We start from the raw sequence: 11,922 nt of genomic DNA, 5'->3' as shown, positions 1-11,922 counted from the left end.
CCTCCGTTACTCCCACTTAAGTTCCCACTGTGCTACACAGGCAACCAAGAGACAGACAGACAACCTGTCATTACCCCTAAAGCACCACAGCCACTCCTGTCTGGCTGGGCCCTCAATACAGCCTGATGAAAAGACATCTCTGCAGACAAGTGTTTAACCTCCTCATCTCTCCCCTTTGACCTTTGCCTTGTCTGAGCAGCAGTGGGGGGAGGCAGCAGTAAGAGAAGAGATTAAATCAGGTAGTTGAAAGCTAATACCATCTCCCAGGGACTCACAAAATGATCCCAGGAATTTAAACGGTAATATTATCCCCCAGGAAAAGGAGAGGGGGAAAAATAATGAAAATGTTGGTGCCTTCGTGGGTTTAGTGCTGTAGTATACATGCATGGCTGGGGACAGGGATGGGACAACTTTGCCTGGGCACATCTGGGAGGAAAAAAAACAAAACAAAACAAAACGAAGGGAGGGACCCACAGACATGCATGTGGGAGTAATCAGAATCCTGCCTGCCAGGCCTCCAGGGCTCTGGGGGACAATCAGAAAGACCAAACAAGTGCATGGAAAGATACGCTTTGTTTTCTTTTGTGTTCCTGCTGAGCCATTCTGCCCATTGTGTTTCTATGGGAGGCTTTGGTGGCTAATTTTGAAAAATGAAGTGAGCAGGTAAACTGGAGCTAATGGCCTCAACCCCAGGGCAGACATCTGGGGCGATGTTGACTTTGCTGCTGGAGAGCCAGCTGGCCTTTGCTCTGTTGCCTGCCTCCAGCCCCACTCCCTGCTGGCCTCCAGGGGGGCTTCAGCTTCTAATGAACCAACAACCCGCTTGGTCTCTGCTGCTGCTGCTGCTGCTGCCTCCACCCTGGCTCTTGGTGAAGCTCCATAAACGTTTGTTTTATGAATGAGCATGCATTTGGCACAACTTGAAGATACGGTTCCTTCTTCCTGAGAGATAAAAGCTTTCCCTCACTTGCCCTTCTCTCGCCAGGGAGAAGGATTACCAGTGTAGATTCACAGACTCAGGGGAAAGCCACCCCAGTGACTAAGAAGACAGAGAGAAGTAAACTGGAGCACAGGACACAGCTCAGGTTGGGTGTCCATCAAAATTCTTCTGCAACTGTCATGAAACACAAAATTTTGCTTTCACTTCTACAGAAGAAAACCCAATATGAAAAATCACATTGGACCAGGCTACTATGTACAATTCAATCATGCCAACAAACAAACAAACAACTAGAGCCAAGGCAACTGGGTGCCAATAGCTCAAAACTACAATCTTAGCAATTCAAGAGGCTGAGATCTGAGGATCATGGCTCAAAGCCAGTCTAACCTGGTAGGCTTATTTCCAATTTATTACACACATACACATATACATACAAAATAGCCAGGAATTAGAGCTGTGGCTAATGTGGTTGAATGTTAGCTCTGAGCAAAAAAAAAAAAACCAGCTTAGGGAGAGCACCCAGGCCCTGAGTTCAAGCCCCAGGATTAGCAAAACAAAAAACAGGAAACTAGAGAGTGGTATATGTAACAGACATTAAACCACTTGTCCACTGCTGAGGTTACATGCAAATACAGGTCTAATTACTTAGTGTAACACTTCAATGCTATTAATTAACCTGATGGCTTAACTTGCTAAATACACTTAGGAAAATAAATGTATTGTTCTGGACCTTATTTTACTATTTATGTGTTCAATACCTAGGAGAATAGTCCCTGCTTCTCAGATGGCTAGAATAACAAGGGAGATAATGGCTGTTGATTGTCTAAAGTGTTTCATGCAAATAAATGTTCAACAACTTTGAGCTATTGACATCACAACATCAGTGACCTTTCTATACATGGGTGGGTTGTTTCTGCATAATAGAGAGATGCTTGGTACTGAATAACACTGGGGAACACTGAGATATGTGTGGGTGATATACCAATTAGACTGTGGCTGATCTGATTGAGATGGATCTCCATTAGGTGGACAAGGTAATCTATGTCATGTTAAAGCAGAGTTTTCTATGTGCATGTAAGCTATCAGACTTGTGTGATATCAGATTTGCCACCCCTGGTTTTTGGTTGAGGCCTAGACTGCCCATATCGCCTTCATCTATCTTTGCACTGAAATGCAGGACTCCAGCCCCATCAATAAGTGGGAGCCTACAAGAGCATCCTAGAACAGAATTCCCAAGTACATCTTCCCTATCCTTTGCTTTAACCTGGGGCCACAGACAGAAAGGGAGAAATGAAAGCAGACAGGACCTTTCTACCTATTGCATGGGCCAATCTCAGGACCATTTCGTTTTCTTAGCATTTATTATGTGCTAGCCATGGCACTACATGATGCATAAGCAGTGGAGAAGGGAAAAGGGACATATGCTATGACACATGAGTGGATTTACTGTGGGGGAAATTCCCAGCCCCTCTGACAATGTCATTGCCAATCAGCAGTTCAGATGTACACAGAAGAGTTTGAATGCACACACACGCGCACACACACACACACACACACACACACACACACGCACGCACGCACGTACACACAGCATGCCACAGCAACAGTCAAGAGGGCATTTTTTTGATGTGGATGTGACTATCCATTTATGTCACCCAAATACAGAAATCTTGGTTTTGTTTATATCTTCCCACCCCTGCCAGTAAGCTTCCAACTTTCCTAATATTATACTGCTTTGCTTCCCAGTACAATTTAATTTCCCTGACTTTAGGTTCAAGTTTACGGAGTCTGTTGGGTAAACTTTGGGGTTAACCCTATACTTCCACACAAGATAATTCTGTTTTTTTTGTCCAAGACATCAAACAGAATATTTCCACTGGATCCCTGCTGGCATGTTGCCACTTCATTAAGGATTACCTAAGGAGAAGCTCTTATAAAGCATCCAAGCAGATATGAACAGATGTGGGAGAATGGATCTCTTCTGGAATGCAACGTCAGGAGATAAAAGCAATGTTGACATTTTTGTATGTACTCCTTTGTCATTGATATAAGTTTACTGGGTTTTAACTTAGGCTTGTCATTTGTTCATGGATCTAGGGAAATACGAAGCAATGCTGTCACCTTAATAGAGGAGTTTGATGCTGAAAGAGTATCAGAGTGTCCAGAGTAAACCATGGAGAAAGCACATACCACAGAAAAGTATTATTCATATATTTAAATTTACATACATATGTGTGTGTAGTTGTACAAAGGAGTTGCCATTCAACAAAGTAAGTATGTATATGTGTATACTGTATCTAGATCTATGTCACCTTTCCTCATTCTCCCCTAGTCCTCCCATCCCACTCCTTCCCCCAATTTTCTTAATTTTGTAGAACATACATTAAATTTTATGACTGCTTCAGTATTTAATGAGTGATGGTAGAGGTGTGGCAGTTGATGTCTCCATATGGCAGTGAAGGAAGCCAGTATTGTCTGGAGATAAGATACAGGATGAATGATAATCAAACTCAAGAGAGAGCCTACACAAGTTTACCCGAGTACCTGAGTTCTGCCAAAGCTGGCACAGATGGCTCACACCTGTAATCCTAGCTACTCAGGAAACTGACATCTGAGGATAGCAGTTCAAAGCCAGCTTGGGTAGAAAAATTCCTTCGAGACTCTTATCTCCAATTAACCACTCAAAATTGGATGGAGTTGCTGTGGTTCGAAGGGGGTAGAGTGCTAGCCTTGAGCAAAAAAGATCCAGGGACAGTATCCAGGCCATTGAGTTCAAGTCCCACGACCAATAATAAATATTAAAAAAGAAAAGAAATAACAATGGCTAACAGGTAAAGAGTTCCTTCTAGTAACTCAACCACTTTGCAAATGCCTTACATATACCCTTCATAAATAAGTCCTATCATGTACATGTTAATTTATCCCAAACAGAAATAAGAAGGAAAATAAAGAAATGGTTTAAAGAAGAAATTTCACTTTCTGACTATTGAGATGCACTTCCAAGCAATCTAATCTCAGAGGATAGACTCATAAAATAACAACCAGGATAGGGAAAAAGTTCAATTGAATGGTCCCATCTGATGATCATTCAAGAAAGCTTAGCCAAACCATGTCTAGGCCCTCCCTCTAGGGGGTGCTAGATACATCCTTACTGGGTTGTCTTGGTTGGACAGAGGTGTGGGGATAGAAAGCCACTTTCCTTCTGTGTGGACATGATACAATTGTGTCAGGCTGTAACTGTGGACCTTGATGGAAAATGATGTTCCTATCCAACTCTTCTTGTTAGTCTCAAAATCTACACCCCTAAGAATTCAAAAAGCTTTGAATCTAAGTAGTCAACGTTTTCTACATATAGCTCCCACTTTTCTCTTTTACTCCTTCTCGCTATGTGAACTTGGATGACCCAAGCTCGAACTTGTCTCAATGAAAAACCTGCACTCAATCTTTCCATCCTTCTTCCCCACTTATTTATCTGTCCACCAGATCGTCATCATTTATTTCTAAAAATTCCATTTTCAGAGTCTTAATATCTACCTCTTTCCCTTTGCATGACAAAAACTATATCATGTATAAGTTTCTATTAGTTTTCCTCTTTGGGCTAAAGAAAAATTCTTACAGAAAGTTTTGATACCTTTCTGAATTCCCATGAGTGCTTCTTTGACATAGTATGAGGGCAGGGAGGGGCGAGGTAGATTCTTGCTTCCAGTTTCTGCCTTCTATTTGTATTCCTCTCTATGGTGCCAAACCAATTTCTCTAAAGTGCATTTCTGAACATGTCACTCCTCTAAGCAGCAAGCTTCAGTGGCCCCCACTGCCTGCCAAATAGCATTCAGAATCCTTACTGTAGCTTTTCACATCCACTTAGATCTGGTCTCAACTCAGTGCACATTTATTGAGTCCTACTTCATGCCAGATCCTTCACTAGGTGTTGTCAATGTAAAACTAAACCCAAACTGCTTCCTGCCCTTGGAGAAGACAAGAACTTGTCCTCAAATCTCTAGCCAGCACTTCTTCCTCCTACCCACTGCTGAAGTTAGAAGGATTCTGGGTGTTCTCCCAAGCTTCCTCAGTGATTCTTGTCTTTGTATTCAGGAAGTTCCTCTACTTAATCCCCAACAAAACCTCCTTCCCTTTAACTTTCTTCCTGTATGAAGTAACTACAAGTCAACCTTTTGAACACAGAATCTCCTTAACCATCCCTATTGCATATCCTTCTTTGATGGGATGGGGTGTGTGTACATGACAGCATTGTGTCTGTGTATTTTTCTCCCAGACTCTATCTCTTCCCAAGGCTCATGTATAATTAAATATTATGCTACAGAGTATAAAGCAATATGTGTTCTTAAAAAAACATCAGTGATCTTGGATACTATTGCATTCAACAAAATGTTAGTAATCTTCTTTCTGTCATACCTTCTTAGACACTTTACCAACTGTACATTATGCTTCAAAATGCTCCAAGAAAATAGAAAAGTATATAATAGTTTCAAGGCATATCAAATAAGGACTGTTTTTCCTTGTCCTTATTTATCTTTCATAAGATCAATTCATATCTCCTGAAAACAGTGTTCCTCACGATAGGGTTTAGGAAATTCTGTGGTGGAAAGTAATTTCATAGAGCAATGATAATAGCAGTGCTAAGGAAAATTATTGTTTTTCAGCTTTTTCTCTCTAAACAAAATGTCTCTACACTCAGGCTTTTATCTAATTTTCAACAACAATCCGATGTAAAATTGCCAATTTTAACCCATTTTTCAGATTAGCCAACAGAAGACTAAGCAGTTGAGTAAATCCCCAAAGTTACCATGGTCAATGAGATAAACTAAGATAGAAGCACAGGTTATATAGTACTTTTGGAGGAAAAGAGCCTGCTTTTAAAATCTCTGTTAATCCTTTCTCTCCAAAATTCATAACTGCCCATGACTCTCTAATACCCTTGTGACTTAAATTCTGCAATCTGCTCTTGCAACTGTCCTTTGATGCTTTATTGCACAGAGAGTAGAAAGAGCACTGCTACCCTGCTCCTAGGCTCAGGAGATCTGAGTTTATGACCCCAAATCTGCCTTTAATTAACCATGTGTCATTAGGCAAAGAATTTCTCCCCTCTGGGGCTCAGTTTCCTCAGCTGTAAAAATCAAGGGAGGTTGAGCTTGCTGATATCTGAGGTCTGCTAACCTCTTTCTACCATGCCCTGGTCTTTGCCAACTTTCTGTGATTAATAGAATTAGATGAGCCTTTTGTTGCCCATTGTGTCCGCTACTGAGAGAGCTGGAACAGGTTCTGAAAGGAATCCATGACATGGCCAATTCACCATGTCAATTATGGGGCCACTTCAGTGACCCACAGCCACTAGCCGCACGGGCATCAGAAAAGCTTGCCTTTTACCAAATATGTACTTCCATGATGGAAGGTTTTCCTGTGGGGAAAAAAAGAATTGTAGAACATAAAATAAATTTCAATTCTTTTTCTTTGGATAATACAAATATAAATGAGTAAAAAAAAACAGATGGGAGACATTTCCTTTGTAATATATATGCGATTAAAAATTGAAGAGAAAAATGTTTGTAGCAAATATGTTTTGGATTTCCTGAACCAAAAGCTCTTGCAGAATAGTGTGAGACTTCCAAAGCACCAATACACAGCTGCTCTGGCCATTCTTCAATGAACCATCAACCCCCCAGTTGTCTTGGAAACATGCCTGCATCTCGAGATGTGCTCATCACTGAGTAGCTAAACTGACTTAAAGTCTTCCAGGATACCATGATTTGACTGTATTTCACCCCTTAGGAGCCTTCATAGAAACAAGATGTCTATCTCCTGACCCCCAAAGCCATAAGTAGCATGGAGTAAAGAAAGAAAATAACAATAGGAGCTAATGTTTAATTGAGGGTTTTCCTAAAGCCAAGCACAGAATTGCAGAGATGGAAAACTTCATCTGCAAAAAATGATTCCCATTAAATTATTACCACCCAGATAATGAAAACACGAAGGACTAGTCCAAGCCACCACTAGAGGGGTAAGATAAAGGAAAGATAAAGTAGAACAATCAGAAACCTCAAAATCTTTGTTAACTAATGTACTCTGAGACTTGGACCCATGCAATTCAAATGAATTCCATACTGGTTTGAATAACACTAACACGGTCACTCTAATTATGGTTGTCAGTATTTATTGAATACGTTACCATTAGCAAACACTTTACCATCCTTCAATGCATCATCATATTTATGCCTTTTAATAATGATACAAATACTTAGGTGTCTTCCTTGTCCTCTCAACATACCCTACATGCACCTGACAATACTCTCGCCAGTGGCCAAAGGGAATCATGTTTCTTTCCTACAGGATGTCATCTAGAGACTGGAAAATTTGAGTCTCCTTTCCAGGGACAGGCAAAAACCTCAAAGGCTTAATACTTCCAACAAGCAGTATCAAAAATCCCAGCTTCCTCATCTCCAACTTAAACAATTCCAGTATGTTTGACTTTCCAGTGAGAAATGAGACCCATGTTCTTGTAGAAGTAGCACACTCAATACCTGCTACCTTGTCTTTCTTTCCTTCCTTTCTTCTCTCCCTAACTCGAGTCTTTGTGCTCCTGGGATTGTATGGCAGAAAAACTACTTATATAGAAACCCTAGCCTCTCAGTTCATGGTTGAGGGATACTTGGCAACACATCCACTTGATAGCAAAGTGAAACTAGTAGAGATTAAACAGCATAACCAAGAACACAACTATCTAGAGAAAAAAGCAGCAACAACAAAAACAAAAACAATTCTGGACTCTCTGGTGATATGCCCAGAGGAGTTGCTGTCACACTGACTTGGATTGCACCCAAACCAGAGATTCAGAGAGCAGAGAACGGCCACCACTGTCACAGCTGATTTTAATTGTCAAGTAGGAGATTAGAACAGTACATATGTGGGTGTGTGTCTGAGGAACTTTGCAGAAATTATTTAATTAAGGTTCACCCTGAAGGTGAAACATGCAGGGAAAGTGGATGGAATAACAAGGGGACATAGTTGGAAGCACATTTGCACAGGCATCTACTTTCTGCTATCCAGCTACCATGAAGTGAGCAGCTGCTACAACCATGATCACTCACTCCCATAATCCCCAGCTGCCCCACAGCCTCAAGAGTGATGAAGAGCCATAATAAACTTTTCTTTTTTTCTCTCGGTCATGGGGCTTGAACTCTGGGCCTGGGCGCTGTCCATGAGCTCTTCAGCTCAAGGCTCCCACTCTACTACTTAAGCCACAGCACCACTTCCATTTTTCTGGTGATTTTTTGGAGATAAGAATCTCATGGACTTTCGTGCCCAGGCTGGCTTTGAACCTTGATCCTCAGATCTCAGCCTCATGAGAAGATAGGGTTACAGGCATGAACTACCAGTGCCCAGCTGAAACTTTTCTTCTCTTAAGCTTTTTCTTCTCATATGTTTGTCACAGTGGCAGAAGTCAAACACTGTGCCTTGTTAACTCATAATATAGGTCAACCTGTCATAAAGATGCAAGAAGCTTAGTAATATTGGAAGACGGCAAATGTCACAACCAGAACCTACAATAGAAAATCTTCAGCCAGGTGCTAGCAGCTCACACCTATAAGCCTAGCTTCTCAGGAGGCTAAGATCTGAGTATTATGGTTCAAAGCCATCACAGGAAGAAAAGTTCCCATGAGATTCTTATTTAAAAACTGAAGTAGCTCAAGTGACACTGTGGCTCAAGTGGCAAAGCACTAGCCTTGAGCAGAAAGAGGATCAGGGACAGTGCCTGGGACAAACCCCACAACCAGCAAAAAAATATAAAGAAAATATTCATATTTTCATTGATCTGCAAATCGCTTTTTTCCAATTATAAAATGTGTCTACTTTATAAAGTATAAAAATTAATGAAACTATCAAGTATATAACCAAAGAAAAGTATGGAATCTATTGTATTTTTGGTACAGATTTCCCTGTCTGTAAAAGTAAATCATAAAAGAATATCTTCATAAGGTTGCTATGAACAGTAGGAGAGTTCATGTTTCTGTTGGACTTAGAATAATACCAGACAGAGCAGGAGTTCAAGAAAAATAAACTACTACCAGGATTATCAGGATATTCTAAATGCTTCATTATCATACACATGACATCTCATTTTGTCTTTATGATAAAAGTACAATAAAACATGACTTTATAGGAAGTGTTTACCAGTGTATCCATCGCCCAAGTTAACTGAATAAATAATCTCAGAATAAGTTGTTTTCACTCTCATAGCTTAGATCTGGTGAGGCCTGTTTTTAAACTCTTGTTTACCTGGCCCTTATTATTATTTTGCTGTAACATACCATGTGTATAATAAGTTGAAAAAAATTCTTGAACCTTTGTTCTTTCCCTGTGTGTTTGCTGTACTTGTTCTTTTCCCATCCTTTCTCTCTAGTTAACAGTTAGTGAGGAAACCATGAAAACAAAAATGGCCAGTATTCTTTTCTTTCTTGACAAGAAAGCACCAGAGAGCAGAAAACCCTGTCCTGGGTCACTTCCTTCTTACCACGGGGAACTTGCTCTAATGATTATCCACTCTCTCATTTGCTCTTTCAATTTATCTTCCATGGCACCATCCACTCAGCCTCTAAATATAGTCAAGGCTTTTCCATCCTAAGCAGCAAACATTCTCTTAACTTTTATGACGCAGCTGGTAGGTAAAGTAAGCCGCCTGATTTGTCACACAGGTCCAGAAACTCAATGGTTGTATATCACAGTGGTCTGCTTCTTGTGTTCACTGGAGTGCATCATGGGAACCTGTGCAGTCATTTGGGATCCTGGCTCATTCCCCTTGTCCTTTTGCTCTACTCTGAACCCTCCCATTCCTCTCCATTCTCCTTAGTAAGGCCACAATGGCACCACCACTACCAGCCACCAGAACTCCCAGTCACTCCCAGTGCTGCCATACCTAAGGACTCTCCAACCCTCCACCACAAATGCCCTCCCCGTGTTTCTTTTCATTCCAATATCAATGCTTTATACATACTAAGGTGTTATTTTCTCTAACTTAAAACTTCTCACATGCATATGCACACACACACACACACACACACACACACACACACACACACACACACACAGACACACACACACCTGTTCTTTCTGCTCTAGAATTTCCCAGTTCTAATTTCTCCTTACTAGGACTATGGATTGATCATTAAAGGGAAAATCTGATCATATTATTAGTCACCTGTTCCTAAACCTCCCAAAATTTCCTTGATTCCTGAATACAGCAGTCTCTGTATTAATTATGGCTTGAGTAGGAAGTCTCTTCCCAAAGGTTCCAGTGTTGAAAACTTAGCTGGTGGTGCCATTAAGGGGTGGCTGAATCATAATAACTCTGCCCTAATCAATGGATAAATCCATGATTGATTTTAATTGGATGATATTCTTGGGAAGTGGTGGAAACTAGGAGAGGAATAGGTAAGTCACTGGGGGGATGGGCTTTGATGGGTAGACTTGTCCCTTGTCCTTCCCTGGCTCAATCCCTCTGATTCTGGACACCATGAGGTAAGCAGCATCCTCTGCCACATACTCTAACCACCTGAGCTCATGCCTAAAACATGACTGAATCTCTGAACTCACGAGCCAAAATAAGTCTTTTCTCCCACTGAACTGTACTTGTCACAGGAAGAGCAAACTCACAAACACAGAACGTAGGAAGCAGGAAGTGGCACTGTGGCTCAAGTGGTAGAGTGCTAGCCTTGAGCTGAAGAGCTCAGGGACAGCACCCAAGCCCAAAATTCAAGTCCCGTGACCACCACCAACAACACACAAAAAGCATGAAGCAGATTGGAGATTTCCACCTTGTCATCAGGGCCATCTCCTCCAGAAATCCTAAATATGGAGGACAACTGAATACTGTCAGACAGACAACAGATCCCTTAGCCATTCACAGCTTCCAATTGCAAGAGCAATGGCTCTAAACTGGAAATTACTCAGTTTCATAATGACCTAGTCTGGTATCCAATAAGTACCCAATAAATATTTATGGATGAAAAACTATTGAAGGAAGGAAAGGAAGGGAGGAAGGAAGGAAGGAAGGACTAACTACATACAACTTCTCTTCTACATATTCAAATCCCTCAACCATAATCTTTTTACTTCCTTTTGCTGTCTAATTGCCATTAACACTGTGATTTACAAAGTACAATCCAGCCCAACACAGCAGGTGGTAATTTACTGGGGATGTTCTGAAATTGTGTCCCAAGCATTTGTCATGCAGTTTTTTTTCCCTTAAAACCTCATTTGTATATGTCTACCTGTCAAAATCCCATCCATCCCATCATGTCATATGTTATCATGAATCCTTGTTTTTGATTCATTAACAGATATTAATTCTCTGTTCCTAGAAATTCTGCTGCATCCAAAGTGTGTCCTTATCCCATTCTTTCATCTCATATAGTTGTCTCCACATAGGTAAAGAAGCTGCTCTGCATGCCCATTACAAGAATCCCAGGGTGAAATTACCCCTGAAGTATCTATTTAAACAGAAATCTTAGGAGCCTCGAGGGAAATAAGATAATGATGATGGTGATGATGATGATGATGATGATGATGATCTTCATTAGGATCATGATGATAATAATGACAGAATTCTATTTTAAGTTATTCTGAATGCCAGCTACAGCTATGCCTTAACTGCAGTTTTAATACATGCTATCATCACACCTTTTTAAAAAAGACATTTCACTTACTGCTGGAGCTAGTGAGTCAGGTTCAGTTCTGTAAACCAAAGAATATCCTGCCTAATACACGGAGAGAACAGATGTGCTAGAGGTCCAACCCAATGTATATATAGCTATTTACATTTATTTCTGATCCAGATAGACATCTGTCTGCTTCCTTCTTTCCTTCTCTTCCCCCGTCTTCCTTCTTTGAGCATTTCTTGAGACTCTTCTATGTAGTATTGTGATTTCAAGAATACATTCTAGTGAAAGGTCTTATACTGCAGCTAAGTT

The sequence above is a fragment of the Megascapheus bottae genome, chromosome 18 (genome assembly GCF_031878675.1).
Source record: "Megascapheus bottae isolate mThoBot1 chromosome 18, mThoBot2.hap1, whole genome shotgun sequence".
NCBI lineage: Eukaryota > Metazoa > Chordata > Mammalia > Rodentia > Geomyidae > Megascapheus > Megascapheus bottae.
This window is presented reverse-complemented; position numbering follows the sequence as displayed.